The 17,500-nt window shown below is 44.7% G+C and overlaps 1 protein-coding gene and 1 long non-coding RNA gene across 3 annotated transcripts in view; one reads left to right on the top strand and one right to left on the bottom strand.

Annotated features, from left to right (window-relative positions):
• Window positions 1-941, bottom strand: part of LOC125140215 — a 4,942-nt gene extending 4,001 nt beyond the window's left edge. The window contains exon 1 of the long non-coding RNA XR_007139469.1: window positions 714-941. This is a non-coding gene — a long non-coding RNA (uncharacterized LOC125140215). The remainder of the gene's footprint in view (window positions 1-713) is intronic.
• LOC113657243 (calmodulin-binding transcription activator 1-like) overlaps window positions 1-17,500 on the top strand; it is a 255,734-nt gene that overhangs the window by 164,520 nt on the left and 73,714 nt on the right. The gene's annotated exons all lie outside the window — the stretch shown is intronic.

Here is a 17,500-nt window from a genome sequence, read left to right as displayed (position 1 = left end):
TATATCTATATATATATTGTAGCGAGTAGATAGATAATCTATATATCTAGCTAAATATATATATTTATATATATGATATATATAAAGATATTATATATCTATATATATATCTATATATAGAGATTTATTTATATATTATATATATTAATATATATTATAATATATAGATATATAGATAATATCTAAAAATATTATATACTAAATTATATATATAAAGATATAAATAGATATATATATATATATATATAGATGATAGAGAGAGAGAGAGGCCATGTCTGATTAGAAGTATGATTGTGAACGTGTAGAGGTCACATGATCGGACGCTCGAGCCTGGAGGATCCTGAGCACTTCACACTCAGCTTTGAGTTCAGTAATAAAGCAGCGAAACCTCTGTGAGTATAAAGTCATAACATTTTTGTTCACACTTTTTTCCCTTTTCTACGCACCACGTTACCGAAGGATAATCCGATGACCCGAGATCGTTTAAGTTCTTCATCCTACTGACAGCTGAAGGAAACACCTGCTCTTTAATTGATTATTACAGCTGACGTGTCAACTGTTCCAGATGCCTGACTGTGAGATTGGGAACATGGTAACACGAAGCCATTCCTCCTCCCTTTCTCTCTCGCTCACCAGCTGTTTGGCAGCTGATAAAGTGACCCACTAATTCTCTCGCTACTCGTCATTACCAGCTTGCTGCTTTAATTAGTTACCTTTAAACACACTGGGCATCGGAGAGCGCACGCCCGAGCGAAAGGAAGCAGGCATCTCTCAAACCTCGTCTTCCCATCCATGGAGATTCCACACACAAGCACTTCCTGTCTTCCGGGTCTGCGTCTGCATAATTACTCAGGTAATTACCCGGTAATTGGTGCCATCACCTGCTCCTGTGACGCGCTGGCATTGTTTAATCAACAGCTGGAGTTTTAAACCTGCAGAGCATCGTCACACAAGGATGAGGGAGGGTGTGGGAATGTGAGAGAGAGAGAGAGAGAGAGAGAGAGAGAGAGAGAGCCTGAGGTGGAGTCCTTCCTTGTTTAAAATGGAAATTTATGGAAATATTCCCAGCCTACAGCACACGAATAAAAGGGAAGAAAGAGAGGTCGGGAACGATGAAGGGGGAAAGAGTGGGAGACCAAAAATGGAAAGCAGCTAAAAAGAGAAATAAAGCGAGCGAGCGAGCGAGGGGGCGGGGCGGCGGGGAAAAGCCGAGAGAGAGAGAGAGAGAGAGAGAGAGAGAGAGAACGTGCACAGTGGGTGAGAGGAGAGGAGAGATAATGTGTGTATGCTAGAGGGAGAAAAAGTGATGTCAACTTTGTTTCTTTCTCTTCTGGCTGCGGAGGAGGAAACGGAGCAACATGGTTTAAAGCACTTCTTCATATTATTCTTCCTCTTCAACATATCGGGCTGATTTACTTTAAAAAGAAAAAATAATCACGTGTTGTTTTTTTTTTACTTGAAAGCGAACACTGACAGGAACTTTCCGGCCTTGGCGAGCGCACTAATGACATTAAACAGAGCAGATGGATGGACACCTCGAGGCTGTAGCACCAGCGCAATCATATCGACTCTGCACAGTTCTCTGTAATGATCTTCCCCCTTTTTTTTCTCTCTCTTTTTTTTAAACTTCAAACAGAAGAAAAGACATCGCCTACACAGTGTCCTCAAAGACAACCAATCTGTGTACACACACACACACACACGCACGCAATAAATAATGTGTGTGTACTATGTGGTGTGTGAAGCTGAAACCTTACAGATGTCTGTTTATTTGGTTTTTCCTGCAGTTAATGATGTGATTTATGTATAAAAGGAGAAAACGAAGGTCACTGAAATTACATGGGGAAAAAACGCAGTGCTGGTTATAAACTGAACACACTGTAGGCCTGAAGTAGCACATGTACACAAACTGTACACATACACACTCTTACACACACATACACACTCTTACACACACATACACACTCTTATACACACATACACACTCTTACACACACATACACACTCTTACATACACACTCTTACACACAAACTGTACACATACACACTCTTACACACACATACACACTCTTACACACACATACACACTCTTATACACACATACACACTCTTACACACACATACACACTCTTACATACACACTCTTACACACAAACTGTACACATACACACTCTTACACACTCTTACACACTCTTACACACACATACACACTCTTACATACACACTCTTACACACTCACCTCTACACACACATACACACTCTTACCACACACACTCTTACAACCACTCTTACACACTGTACACATACACACTCTTACACACCCATACACACTCTTACACACTCTTACACACTCTTACACACTCTTACACACCCATACACACACTCATACACACTCTTACACACCCATACACACACTCATACACACTCTTACACACCCATACACACACTCATACACACTCTTACACACCCATACACACACTCATACACACTCTTACACACCCATACACACACTCATACACACTCTTACACACTCTTACACACCCATACACACACTCATACACACACTCATACACACTCTTACACACACTCATACACACTCTTACACACTCTTACACACCCATACACACTCTTACACCATAACACACTCTACAATACACACCTTCTACACACAAACTGTACACATACACACTCTTATACACACATACACACTCTTACACACATACACACTCTTATACACACATACACACTCTTACACACACATACACACTCTTATACACACATACACACTCATATACACACATACACACTCTTACACACATACATACACACTCTTACACACTCATACACAATCACACACACGAACACATACGCTCATATACACACATAAACACTCATACACACATATACACACATACACATTCAAACACACACACACACACACACACACACTCATACACACACAAACACACTCATACACACTCATACACACATATACACACTCTTACACACATATTCATTCAAACACACACACACTCTTACACACATACACACTCTTACACACTCACTTTTTACCTTCCTGCTCAGGTATCAGAGCTATTTAAGTGTCATTTTAAATTATGTGTTAAACAAAAGAATAATCATCATCAGTGATTCTAATTTACTGACATTATTCCAAAATTCTGAGGCAGATGCGGGATGTGAATTGACCTTAATACCATTTTCTCAGTGTGACAAAGAGGCAGGACACAAGTACAGATTAACCAGAAATCATAATCATCATCATCATCATCATCATCATCATCATCGTCATTATCTAGAGCAGCGGATGAAACAATCAGAAATGAGAATCAGGAGAGACGATCTAAAGCAGGAAGTACACAGCACAAAAGGAAACAGGAAGACAAAGGCTTGGATGTCAGCACTGTAAGATTTTACACTGAAAGAGCAGAGCTTACACTGAACATCAACTAATCAAATGTGAAATGAAATCAGGGGAAAACAATCATCATCTAAATCGATAACAGGACACGAGCAGATACCAGACACGCTGCAGAACAATACACACAGCAACAGACACGATCACGTGAACATAAACAAAAGCCCAAACACAGAGAATCCTCGGGGCGCTGAAACAGGGACTTACACGATAACACAAACCTTCAGAGACGATGCAGAACATCAACATAGTAAAGTAAAGATGGGAAAAACTGTAATAATGTCATTGATTTACACTCACACACACATACACACACACACACACACATACACACACACACACACATATACACACATACACACACACACACACACATACACACTCATACACACTCATATACACACATACACACACACACACACACACACACACACACACACATATACACTCATACACACTCATATACACTCATACACACACACACACACACACATATACACTCATACACACTCATATACACTCATACACACTCATACACACACACACACACACACACACACACTCATATACACACATATACACTCATACACACACACTCATACACACACACTCATACACACACATACACACTCATACACACACACACACACTCATATACACACATACACACTCGTATACACACTCATATACACTCATACACACACACACTCATACACACACACATACACACTCATATACACTCATACACACTCATACACACACACACTCATACACACACATACACACTCATATACACTCATACACACACATATACACTCATACACACACACTCATACACACACATACACACTCATACACACTCATATACACACATACATACTCATACACACACACACACACTCATACACACTCATATACACATATACACACATACCCACTCATATACACACATACACACTCATATACACATATACACACATACACACTCATATACACATATACACACATACCCACTCATATACACACATACACACTCATATACACACATATACACACATACACACTCATATACACATATACACACATACACACTCTTACATACCCTTACACACTCATATACACACTTACACACATACACACTCATACACACACATAAAAACTACAGGATCTTCAGCAGAACCAGTGCTCAGTGTCCCCCAAGTGGTTCTCTTCTGTGTATTGGATATTTGCACATGTGATGACAGCAAGCAGCTCGTGTGACCGTACAGTCAGAGGAGGATCATTCCACTACCTCAGAAAGAAACCATTCTCGATCCTTGTCTTTGATGCATTCTGAAGACTCGAGTGGGTCGACATACAGTACATCGAAGGATTTAACCATTACTATCAAGGACACGATGATTTATTTTTCACTCTGTAGGGTTTCAAAGTGAACGCCGGGAGTCAGCAAAGGAAACAGCAGCAAATAACACCAGTGAACATAGTGAGATCGAAGCCCTCGTCCCGCGCTCTGGGATCGCTCGTGAGGATCGAATGTTCACCCACACACAGGAACAACCAGCCAGGAGCAAACTGCTGAAGTTGTGTCTCAAGAGGACGAGGCTGAGTGTTCTCCTGACAGTGGCTACTCCTCCGTACGAGCCGCATCGTGAGACAATTGCGATGTTCTTTTCATCCTTCACGCAAGAAAATTGGGCGCATGCATTCGGTCTGCCTCAACCCACCCCTTTCAATCATCTCCACATTCTTATCATGTCTATCACCTTACACACACACACACACACACACACACACACACACACCTATCTGGCATCTGGCTTCATTCCAGGTTGGTTTTTTTTTTATTTATTTATTTATTTATTTATTTATTTATTTATTTTTAAAAAAGCTCTGCCGTGACCAGGTCTTTGGAATAGATGCTACATTTCCAGAGCTTCAGGGAGTAATGAAGAGAAATCTTCCATGCTCAATTGATTTGAGACGAATAAGACAGGAAAAACAGCCAAACAGCCATTACGGCTGGCAGCGAGTGGGGGCGTAAAGGTAAAGAACTCAAAGGGTCAGAACAAGCACTATTTACCATTTAGAGTAGATAGAATCTGCGTATCGAGCTTTAACACCTATTAGTCCGAACGTAAAGTCAGAATCACCACGAGATCACTGCTTCTATTCTGATAGATCGGTTCTGTGGTGAAACCAAAAAGCACAGGGTTATTTGGCTCAACACACAACGGGGACGGACAGTTTCCGAGCGAACAGATGATCATATCGGTAGCTAATTTAACACTTCTAAATCACCTAAACACACAACATGTACTCTGGCTCAGAGACAGCCCGGAATACTGTACACAGCGTGTTGGATTCGTTCGTTCGATTCGAGTCGACTCAGAATCGAATCACTTTCTCAATGCTAGAGTCTCCTTAGAAAGAGTCCAGTTCTAAAGAACTGGCTGTGATTGGACACGGTGACATCAGCATGTCCCACACACTGTGCTCTCGTTAGCCATTTTCAGGAAGCTGATATTTTACCCATTCTCTCCACTCTTCTGTCTTCTGTAGTGACCTACACGTTTTGTGCTGTCTGCCGCCTGCTCTGGCTTTTTTTTTTTATTTATTTTTTTTTGTTTCTCGGTTTCCCTTGTCTCCCTTTCTCATTCGCCGCTCATCCCTTCTTCACCTTCTCGGTTTTCCCTCTCTTTGGGTTTCTGACCCAAATCCAATCCAATTCAAAGCGGTCTCGGATTCTGTGCTTAGCACAACAATGCGTCTCATCTCCTGGAACAACGGCGAATGTCTGGCTGGTTGTATTTCCTCTCTGACTCATTTACCATCTCGTGCCATGACATGCCCTTTTTATGCTAATGCGCTCGTCAAAATCTATTTCGGTATTGTCACCGCCATTTGTTTTGCAGCGAATGCTGTTTCAGAGCTCACACGAGGTTGGCTTGCCTTCCTAATCTAAAGCATTTGCCGGCTCGCTGTTTCAGAAAAAAAATATAATAGCGGTTGAAAAGCATTTGCAAAACTCAGAAATACTGTAGGGAGATATGAAACTCACAGATTTTTGTTTTCCACCTATAAAACACACGATTTTAGTTTCAGTAAACATCCTTTGTGTGTGTGTGTGTGTGTGTGTGTGTGTGTGTGTGTGTGTGTGTGTGTGTGTGTGTGTGTGTGTGTGTGTGTGTGTGTGTGTGTGTGTGTGTTTATATAATAATCAAACTGGTCTGGCTGCGATGAAGCTCAGCTGTGAGGAGTTTCACACCACCGTCCCATTTTAAGTCAGACGTGCTCGACAGAGTTTCATGCTTGTGGGTGGATTTGAACCGAGATTGCATTGGCTGCCTCATGGGACAGATTCTCCTCTGTTCCTCTCAAATGGATTATAGCAGCGTGGCATCTTACGTCTGTACCGAAACCAGATAAACACAGTTTCATCAGTCTTACCGCTGCCGTCTCGCAGGCTTCTGTACGCTGCCGAGCTCGTTGGACTTCAGATGAATTCTCACACAGATAAACACTCTGAGTGAAAGGGAAAGTTCCTCGTATTCAGACTCGGTTTATACTTCCAGTGTTTTTTTTTTTTTTTTTTAGTTATGTACAGACTATTGCCTTTAAAGACAAACATTCCCCTTTAAGTCTGGTGTAGAAAATACGGACTGACAACTTAAAAAACACTTAAACGAGATGTAGCCAAGTATTTTATCGTCACGGAAAGGTGATGTGTGGAACGACCGACGCTTAGCCTCTCACGGCTCCTACGTTAGCATGCAGTGTGTTCACCAGGTCCTGCTCCTGTAGAGGTGAGGATCTCACCCAGATAATACAGCTTCCTATGTAAACAAGCTTCCGCCGAGTAAAAAAGTCCCCCCACTCAAGAGATAGGAGATATCGTATGGAAACAGAGATATCGTTCGGACGTATGGCTACCGTATGTGTGTGAGTGTGTACCCCAGAGACGTCCTCAAATTTTTTCTGGATCGGTGGGGTGGCTGTAGGCGGCTGCGAGATCTTATTTTCTGATAGCGAACAAGCTGACTAGGAGCATGTGCTCCTCTGTGCAACGACCCGGAGAACAAGCCTGCAGCCCATAGGCACGGCGAATGAAAAGAGCACAACTGCTTATGACTAATCCCTCTAACAGCCGCCATTGGCATACGATGATGTGGTGTGTGTGTGTGTGTGTGTGTGTGTGTATGTATGCAGGGACTGTTAATCCCTTCTGATGGTGTTTCCATGGTGTCGTTTTTATTAGTGTCGCAGCAGACCCAGGACATATTCGTACCACACATCTCATTTAGGAACACTGCATTAAAGAATGTGACACTGACACTGGGAGATGAGCGAGAGAATGAGTGCAGAAGGGTGAGCTGAAGAGCGAGGGAGGAAGGAAGGAACAAGGGAAAGGGCCAGGAGAGGTGGCAGACGGGCATCCGCTGCAGCCTAATTAAATTAACCAAGACACATGTCGTCCAGTCAGAACAACTAGGCAGCTGTCGTGTCTCTGAGGCCTGTCGAGGAAGAGGAGGAGCCGGACGATTCTGACACGCACCAGAGCTCAAATCATTACAGACATTCATTCTGGTGTCAGGAAGCCTGCTACACTGTGAAGGCAAGCGTATAGGTGCTAAAGAATCCTTTAGCAGGACCAGAGACAAACAGCATACATTTTATGGCTACAGGAAACATCTCCATATCACACAGCTGCATGTTGTCAGGGGACTAAAGATGCATCATGACAGGACGTAACGCGTCGTGATGCAGGAATGTGACGCTGTGCATCAGAGTTGCATTAATTATATCATACATCTACTGCATTCTTTCGTAGAGACCTCGTCATGCTCTATGGCTCCGGATCTCAGTGACGAACGCTAATCATAGATTATACATGACACAACCACGTTATAACAGTTATAACAAGCTCTTCGTTAGATTATAGATGACAGCAGACCTGCCCTGTTTTAATCTACAGAGAGAGAGAGAGAGAGAGAGAGAGAGAGAGAGAGAGAGAGAGAGAGAGAGAGAGAGAGAGAGTGTGAGTGAGAGAGAGAGAGAGAGAGAGAGAGAGAGAGAGAGAGGGTGTGTGTGAGTGAGAGAGAGAGATAGGAGAGAGAGAGTGTGTGTGAGTGAGAGAGAGAGTGAGAGAGAGAGAGTGTGAGTGTGTGTTGGTGCGTGCGCGCGCGCGCGCGCGCGCGCGCGCTTTGCGTGCTCGTCCCGCTCGCGCGCGTGTGTTGCGTGCGCGCGCTGCTCGCGCGCGTGTTGTCGTGCGTCGCGCGAGCTGTGTGTGCGTGTGTGTGTGTGCGCGCGCGTGGCGCGCGCGTGTGTGTGTGTGCGCGGGCCCGTGTGCGGGCGTGCGCGCGCGCCCGCCGCGCGCGCGCGTGTGTGTGTGCGCGGGGCGCGCGCGCGCGCCGCGCGCGCGCGCGCGCGCTCGGCGCGCGTGTGTGTGCGCGCGCGACCGCCCGCCGCGCGTGGGTGTGTGTGTGTGTGTGTGTGTGTGTGCGCGCTGTCGCGCGGTGCGCGAGCGCGCGCGCGCGCGCGCGCAGCGCGAGCGTGCGCGTGTGTGTGCGCGGGCACGTGTGCGGGCGTGCGCGCGCGCCCGCCCGCGCGCGCGCGTGTGTTGTGTGCGCGGGAGAGCGAGCGCGCGTGTGTGTGCGAGCGAGCGTGCGCGCGCGCGGGTGTGTGTGCGGGCCATTGTGCGGGCGTGCGCGCGAGACCGACAGCGAGCGCGCGTGTGGTGTGTGCGCGGGAGCGCGCGCGCGCGTGTGTGCGCGAGAGCGTGCGCGAGCGTGTGTGTTGTGTGCAGGGCCCGTGTGCGGGCGTGCGCGCGCGCCCGCCAGCGCCCACGCGCGCGTGTGTTGTGGTGCGCGGGCGCGCGCGCGCGCGCGCGCGCGGCGCGCGCGCGAGTGTGTGGTGTCGTGCGCGCGCGCGCGCGAGCGCGCGCGCGCGCGCGCGTCGAGCGCGCGAGCGAAGCGAGAGAGAGAGAGAGAGAGAGAGAGAGAGAGAGAGCACCTTTAAGTCAGCACCTTTAGCCAATTTGGAGCTCTAACTCTGTTAAATTGCAGATGAAACAGAGCTCACTGTATTTAATGCAGACATTTTCCACAGGTTTTTATTAAAATAAGAAAATTTGGTAGGAAATTATAAATAATTTTATTTATTTTTAATATACAAGAGATTTCAGATTCAGAAATAAAAATGGAGTCTTTTCAGTCATAACATTTCTTCATTCAGATTTTGTTCCAAATATCGAACTGAACCGAATTAAATCGAATCAAATCGTGACGAGAGAGATTCCTTTAATCACCGACACATTCTGACCAATCACAACCCAGAGATTCCCAGAGAAAAATCGCACCGTCTTATCAACTAAATAAATAAATAAATAAACAAGTGAGCGCAAGTGGGCTGTATGTCTTCTGTTCTCGGCTTTCTAGAAGAAACTACAAAAACAGCACCACTAAAACAGTGCTATATTTGTTCATGGTTGTTCCTTTGCCGGTAATAACTGTCAGAATAAATAAATAAATAAATAAATAAATAAAACACTATATGAGAGAGAGAGAGAGAGAGAGAGAGAGAGAGAGAGAGAGAAGCTAGAATTTATAGGTATGGATATAAGAGTGTCCAGATTTGGTTTAAATAGGATAGAGTGATGCTGCCTCCTGAGCTTCTCTACACCTTCTGGGCTTTGGGAGTTTATGCCATATGCTGACCATTACGTCGCAGGAACAGACAGTAAATTTTGCGAGGATGAAGCAGGCTTACTGTTTAACAACTTTTTTATTCGCTGCTCCATCTGTCCTGTACGTGTCATATCGGTTACTCAAAGTCCGACGAACCAGAGACGACCTCCGCGTCTCGCCGCGGCTGGTTTGGCCCACAAGAACTCATTACCTCATTACCCATCGTTCCTAACGCATCACGTGACCACGACCTCACGTATTTGTGAGATTCGTTTGGTTTGTCGTTCAGTAGCATCACTACTACATAAGTTCTGCTTCCTTTAACTACAGCCCAAAGCGGTGACATACTATACGTTCACTACGCTACGCACTTACACTGCGCACCGTGCACTCGAGCGCGTAGTGTATGGAAGTTAGCAGAGTCGTATCATCTCAAATGGAACGCTATCGTTTTTCTATTGACAGGTGGTAGAACACGGCGATGACATATAACACCAAACACGTGTAACTGAACGCCTCTAGCTATAGCAGATTACAGAATTTTTTAAACGTTGATCAATAAATATCACAACCTGGGCTAATGGGGAGACGGATGGACGCCACCTGGTGGAGGAGGATAAAATGACCTATCTGTAGCTTTGCAGTGCAAATTGTCTGAACATACGATCTGAATATTAAACATTCATCATGAAGCATTTCTGTTACTCTGAATACAAGACGGGGCGCACGGTGGCTTAGTGGTTAGCATGTTCGCCTCACACCTCCAGGGTTGGGGGTTCGATTCCTGCCCCCGCCTTGTGTGTGTGTGGAGTTTACATGTTCTCTCCGTGCCTCGGGCATTTCCTCCGGGTACTCCGGTTTCCTCCCCCGGTCCAAAGACATGCATGGTAGGTTGATTGGCATCTCTGGGAAATTGTCCGTAGTGTGTGAGTGTGTGTGTGAATGAGAGTGTGTGTGTGCCCTGTGATGGGTTGGCACTCCGTCCAGTGTGTATCCTGCCTCGATGCCCGATGACGCCTGAGATAGGCACAGGCTCCCCGTGACCTGAGAAGTTCGGATAAGGGGTAGAAAATGAATGAATGAACCTGGACTAATTTAGAGTTACCCTGCCTCCTTCTGCTACAAGTGACGTGACGTGACGTGACATGATTGCACAGCTAAGGACGGTGACCCATTCTCAGAATTCATTTAACCCATTGCAGCCAGACATGCATTTAACCCATCCAAAGTGCACACACACACCATGAACACACACCCGGAGCAGTGGGCAGCCATTTATGCTGCAGCACCTGGGGAGCAGTTGGGGGGTTCGGTGCCTTGCTCAAGGGCACCTCAGTCGTTGTATTGCCGGCCCGAGACTCGAACCCACAACCTTAGTGCTGGAGTCAAACTCTCTAACCATTAAGCCACGACTTGACCCAATAAGCAAAGCTGCGAGTGTTGGGTGCATGAAGTGTCATATTCCACACTTTTTTGCGCGCGTGTGTGTGTGTGTGTGTGTGTGTGTGTGTGTGTGTGTGTGTGTGTGTGTGTGTGTGTGGACAAACAACTCACACTATTTACACTACACAATGGAGTACACGATTTGGAACGTACCCCTTTGTGTTCCAGCGTTCGTCCTCTGTTGTCTCGGACACTCTCTATGTTTATGCTCAGACTGATGTATGTACTGAATTACGCCGTGTTGCTCTTGTCCTTGCTCTCGCTCTTGTTTGTTTTTGCTCCTGAATGACCCTCGTTTTCATTCGGCTTGTTTTCTCCGTGTTTTCCTTAATAAATACCTGCGCTTGCTTCCTCCTCCCACCCCCTGACACCCTGATGCTCGGCTTTTAAGATAATACACCACTGTTGAATTCTCCCACCTGATGTAACAGCACAGCTTGGTCTATATTAATGCGCTCCTTCTGAAACGTCAGCGTTTCTACAGCATTGTGTGAGGAGATGCGTATAGATGTCTGTGGAAGGAGACTCGAGTGTCGGAGCTTTCCTGACATTTTCAGGACAGAGGAGTTTTTGTGGTTCCTCGGTAACGTGACAAGCTTTGGGTTGTTTGGCTCTTTTTCGAGGCTGCAGATGGAAACACTTTATAGCTGCTATAACATGCAATAAATGGAACAAAGTTGGTGATTATTATCCTGTAACAGAATGTCACCGAGGGAGTTAGTTCTTTATTTGACAAATTCATTTCTTCTTCCATTGCGTGAGTGAATGAGAGTGTGTGCGTCCAGGGTGTATCCTGCCTCGAGGCCCGGTGACGCCTGAGATAGGCACAGGCTCCCTGTTACCCGAGGTAGTAAATGAATGAATGAATGAATGAATGAATGAATGAATGAATGAATGAATGAATTACTTCTTCCCAAATGTTGTGATCTTCATACTTATAGACAGCCTGGAACTGAAATATACAAGATGGGATTCATTGTCTCATCATCAGAGCAGTCAGATAGATAACATAATATAAGACAAGACAAGACAAGATAGGATAAGATAAGATAAGATAAGATAAGATAAGATAAGATAAGAGGAAAGAAGAGAAGAGACGAGACGAGAAGACATGAGAAGAAAAGAGAAGAGAAAAGACGAGACGAGATAAGAAGAGAAGAGAAGAGACGAAAAGAGAAGTGACAAGAGAAGAGAAGAGACGAGACAAGAAGAGACGAGAAGAGAAGAGAAGAGAGAAAAGAAGAGAAGAGAAGAGAAGAGAAGAGACGAGAAGACAAGAGAAGAGAAGAGAAGAGAAGAGAAGAGAAGAGAAGAGAAGAGAAGAGAAGAGAAGAGAAGAGACGAGAAGAGAAGAGCGATAGATACGGACAATAACTAGACTTATACTATACGATAATAAAATATAATATAATAATATAATATGAAGAGAAATACTAGAATAAAATGAATATACAAAATATAAGAAATAGCATATAATAAAGATAATAGAAGAGAAGTAGAATATAATATACATAAGAAGAAAAGAAGAGAAAGATAAGAGAATTAAGATACTGAGAAGAAGAAGAGAAATAGAAGAGAAGAGAGGAGAGGAGAAGAGAAGAGACGAGACAAGAAGAGAAGAGCTGGTGTAAGAGCTCCTTCAGTAACTAATATTAGCTCAAACCTGCCAGGAACCTACTCCGAGCTGCACAATAATAATTTGAGATCCCTAAAGGCTCGATTTTATTAGATTATATTTCTTTTATGCTCCTAAAAGGTTGTTATAAACACAGCTGATTCTGGGTCAGTTAGCAGACATGTCTGGAGCACATCTGCCGTGTGTGTGTGTGTGTGTGTGTGTGTGTGTGTGTGTGTGTGTGTGTGTGTGTGTGTGTGTGTGTGTGTGTGTGTGTGTGTGTGTGTATTATTATGTTATCGAACATTATCGATCTTTTAACAGTTTTTAATTGTCGCCGGTCGCTTAATTAATGCTTCAGCATTTTACTCGCTTTGCTCAAAACAGCTGAGACGAGAATAACGAGGATTAATTACAATGCACGATAATAACGGTGCCGTTCTGGATCAAGGGTAACGAACGTCATAAGCGTCTCCCATGTCGTAGCACTGAAAATAAAAACACATCAAGCTTTTCAATTCCAGAAGTGCGCCAGAGTCACTCAGCCAAAAGTGGAGCAGAAAGATCTTCCACAAAAGAGCGCACACTTCCGCTTTTCTTCCTCCTCTCACTATATTTCTTTGGTAGGAGTTTAGGACAGCGTGATTCCTCTCTGTAGCACTGAAGCACTGCGGTGAACGAGAGAACAGAGAGGGAGATAAAAATTCCCCGCCTTTTACTCCACCAGTGAAAGCTAAACTCCAGCAGGTCACGTTCCCGCCTTGTGAAGAGGGTGACGCGTTCATTATTCAGCAACCTCTTTCTTCTCCTCTCTCCGTGGCTCATTCGATGAATTTATCTTCTAATTCCGAGCACTTTAATTGCTGTTGTTTTCCTCCGCCGAAGACAAGAGCCGGTATTCTGCGCAGAATGTTCTGGCCCGCGGAAAAATCGTCTTTTATAACAAACACGCGCGCTAAATTTCCCTCCATAAATCTAGCAGAATGAGCTCGGAAATAGCAATTACACACATCGCATCAGGCTCTATCTTCATGCAAGGACGAGCCTAACTCAGCGAATAAAGATTATTGCTAATTTGGTTGGATGTAAGCCAGGATTTTTCCCCTCTCTTTTCACCTGGTTGTTGTTTTCGTAGCCTGATACAGTATGAGCTCGAGTGCATCTACACAACAGACACGAACACTACAGACGCGGTGGGATTTTTTTTCATCCTTATCACGTGAAAAATGACAAACAAATACGGCCGATTAAGACTTCAAGAATTTCAGAGAGTATACGGTATCCATTGTCCAACAAATGTGCAAACTTTAGTGACATCACAGGGGTGGAATTATTCATTCGTTCATTCATTCATTCATTTCCTACCGCTTATCCGAACTTCTCGGGTCACGGGGAGCCTGTGCCTATCTCAGGCGTCATCGGGCATCGAGGCAGGATACACCCTGGACGGAGTGCCAACCCATCACAGGGTACACACACACTCTCATTCACTCACACACACACACACACACACACACTACGGACAATTTTCCAGAGATGCCAATCAACCTACCATGCATGTCTTTGGACCAGGGGAGGAAACCGGAGTACCCGGAGGAAACCCCCGAGGCACGGGGAGAACATGCAAACTCCACACACACAAGGCGGAGGCGGGAATCGAACCCCCGACCCTGGAGGTGTGAGGCGAACGTGCTAACCACTAAGCCACCGTGACCCCTGAGGCGGAATTAGACAAGACAAAAATAATCCGTTCTGTGTCCTCACTATGGATCCCTACGTATCACCCCTAACTCCTAATCAATCGTCTTGAATATGCAAAAAAATATACATAACTCCACCTCTTTTTTCTAATATCCAGGCTGCTAATGCACCAATTGTCAAGAAGATTTAAATATAAAATTGTGACTATTTATACACATATATTATCTTCATATTCATATTCATATATATATACAAATATTTATTCGATCCTGAGCTCCAGTGCCTGTGTGCATGATGTTTCTTGTGTTCCTTCCATGTCCATTTGGCTGTCTGGTTTCTTATCATGTCCTAAAACTTGCCAGTTTGTGGATTGAGTCAGTGTGAATCCCTGCCATTGCATCCTGGGTGTTTTCCCACATCGTGTATCATGTTCTCAGGATAGACAAAGATAAAGCTCATAAACGAACAAACGGACGAATGAACACACAGATATGTTTCGAGGACGTGACACATTTCTGTGCTCACGTTATAAGAATCACAATCATCTAGCCCAAATACACAAACACACATAACACAAGAATGTTTGAAGTTCCCAGCATGTTGTCCCCGAGGTCTTTTGTCCACTCAAGGCTAAAGAGACACGACGCCGCGTGTCAGAGCGATCAGAGCTTTATTGAGGTTAAAGAGCGAACCGTTAGCTTGTGTTCTCCTGGGCCTGCTTTTTTTTTTTAAGCTCACCCATTTTCATAAAGTAAAATATCTCTCCTTCTGACCTCCGCCAGCAAAGCCACAGCGTGCCAGCCCAGTAAAGCGAGTAATTACTTTAATTAGACGAGGTCGCAGAAAGCCAAAAACATCACCTTTCCTGCTTATCCCCACACACACACACACACACACACACACATATACAGTACAGTACTCTATTCACCGACCTCCTCCAAAACCAACTTCACTCCACCGTTCCGAAGCGCATACTGTAGCCTCGTTCACGAAGACTTCCATGTTCGCGACGTCGGTGGGTGTGTTTTTCTGTACGGTTTCTTCACTGCGAGATTTAAAATAAAGCAAACAGACCAAATGGTGGTTGAAGGAAGGACAGAAATATTCCACCGATCTGTAGCATGATATTTAGGCTTGTTGTCAAACCAGCAAAATAGTCACATTACTTAAGAAGGATTGAATCATATTGAAAGGAGGGAAAAAAAATTCTGTTAATACATTTTAATTTAGTACAAAATTGGTCAAACATCAGTGACTATACTGTAGGTCAAACATATTTCCGCTGGGTCCTAGTAAACCCCGGGTAAAGTGAATTCTGGGTTGTGTACAGTAGTAGAGGTCTTCTCGGGTCTAAAGAAATGTACCCGACCCGAAATGACCCGAATCACTTTTTACCCGAACCTGACGTGCATAATTTTTTTTTTTGAGAAAGACCCGACCCGAGTCCAACCGGACCGGTTGGCCATTTTTTTTAACCCGACTGGACCCGGATGTTACACACACCGATGCAGCCCTGCACGCACCAGTCAGGCAGAAAAGTAACCGCTATAGCGTGGATTCAAAATTGATTGACAGGTCTGTTTCTACGAAATCTAGCTTACCGCCAGCAACACGATGTCGCAAGCGGTCTTGGCAAACAGAGTAGAGGTTGGAAAAGGACTCGAGTCGATGCACACACACGAGATACAGTAGTTCGGGTCTTCTCGGGTCCGTTCGGTAAGAACACATTCATTTTAAATTACCCGAGACCCGATGCCGCTATTATTATACCCGATCCGTGTCCGAGGTACACGTGAAACTTTTAGACCCGAACCCGCTCGAGTCTCGGGTCGGACCTCGGGTTTTCGGATCTAAGTGGACTGTGTAGTAAGAGGCTTTGCACTGGGGATAACACTGAATCCTGGCCTTTCTTAATCGTACAGTACCTTCCTAAACCCTCGGTTAACCTTCTTCTTGTTTACATATTTTTATATTTACAACCATGACTGGATAAATCCAGTGTGCGACCGCTTTAAATAACGTCTCACGCTTCCACATCAGTGAGGATAAAAAGTTCTGCACCGAACAGGTTCTGTTATCTCACACAGCTTTATTGGCCTTTGTCTAACCCTGCTAACCCTAACTTACCTGTGTGAAAGGTTCCAAAGCCTGAGGTTAACGACAGGGTTTAGTACGACGAGATCCTGGAGTTAAGCTTAGACTGAAAAGCCTGAATGTTCCTCAGTTTATTTATTTAAATCAGAAGTATCAGACTCATTCGTCGTGTATCTCAGTAAATTCTCAGCATTGTTCTCAGAGCAGAAGGACCTCAGAATTTTATTGGGAATGATGGAGGCAGAAACGGAGGAGCGTGTCAGTGCTTTGAATCATCAGCAGCCACATGCTTCCTGTTTGGAAAGAAATGCAGTTTGGGCCATTTGGCTCCCACTTTTTTTTTGATTTACCTGTGACCAAGCCAGCAAATGAGCCAAGCAAACCCTCCAGCAGGTGTTACCCTCGGTGTAGTCTCCAGATTTCTCGAGCAGTGTGATAGCATTGTCCGTGCTCCACGACTAGCCAAGCCTGAAGCTCTAACCATCATTAGGCTTTTCATGCTGTCCCAAACTGACCATCAATCCCAAG

Source organism: Tachysurus fulvidraco, chromosome 2 (assembly GCF_022655615.1).
Source record: "Tachysurus fulvidraco isolate hzauxx_2018 chromosome 2, HZAU_PFXX_2.0, whole genome shotgun sequence".
Taxonomy (NCBI): domain Eukaryota; kingdom Metazoa; phylum Chordata; class Actinopteri; order Siluriformes; family Bagridae; genus Tachysurus; species Tachysurus fulvidraco.
This window is presented reverse-complemented; position numbering and strand designations above follow the sequence as displayed.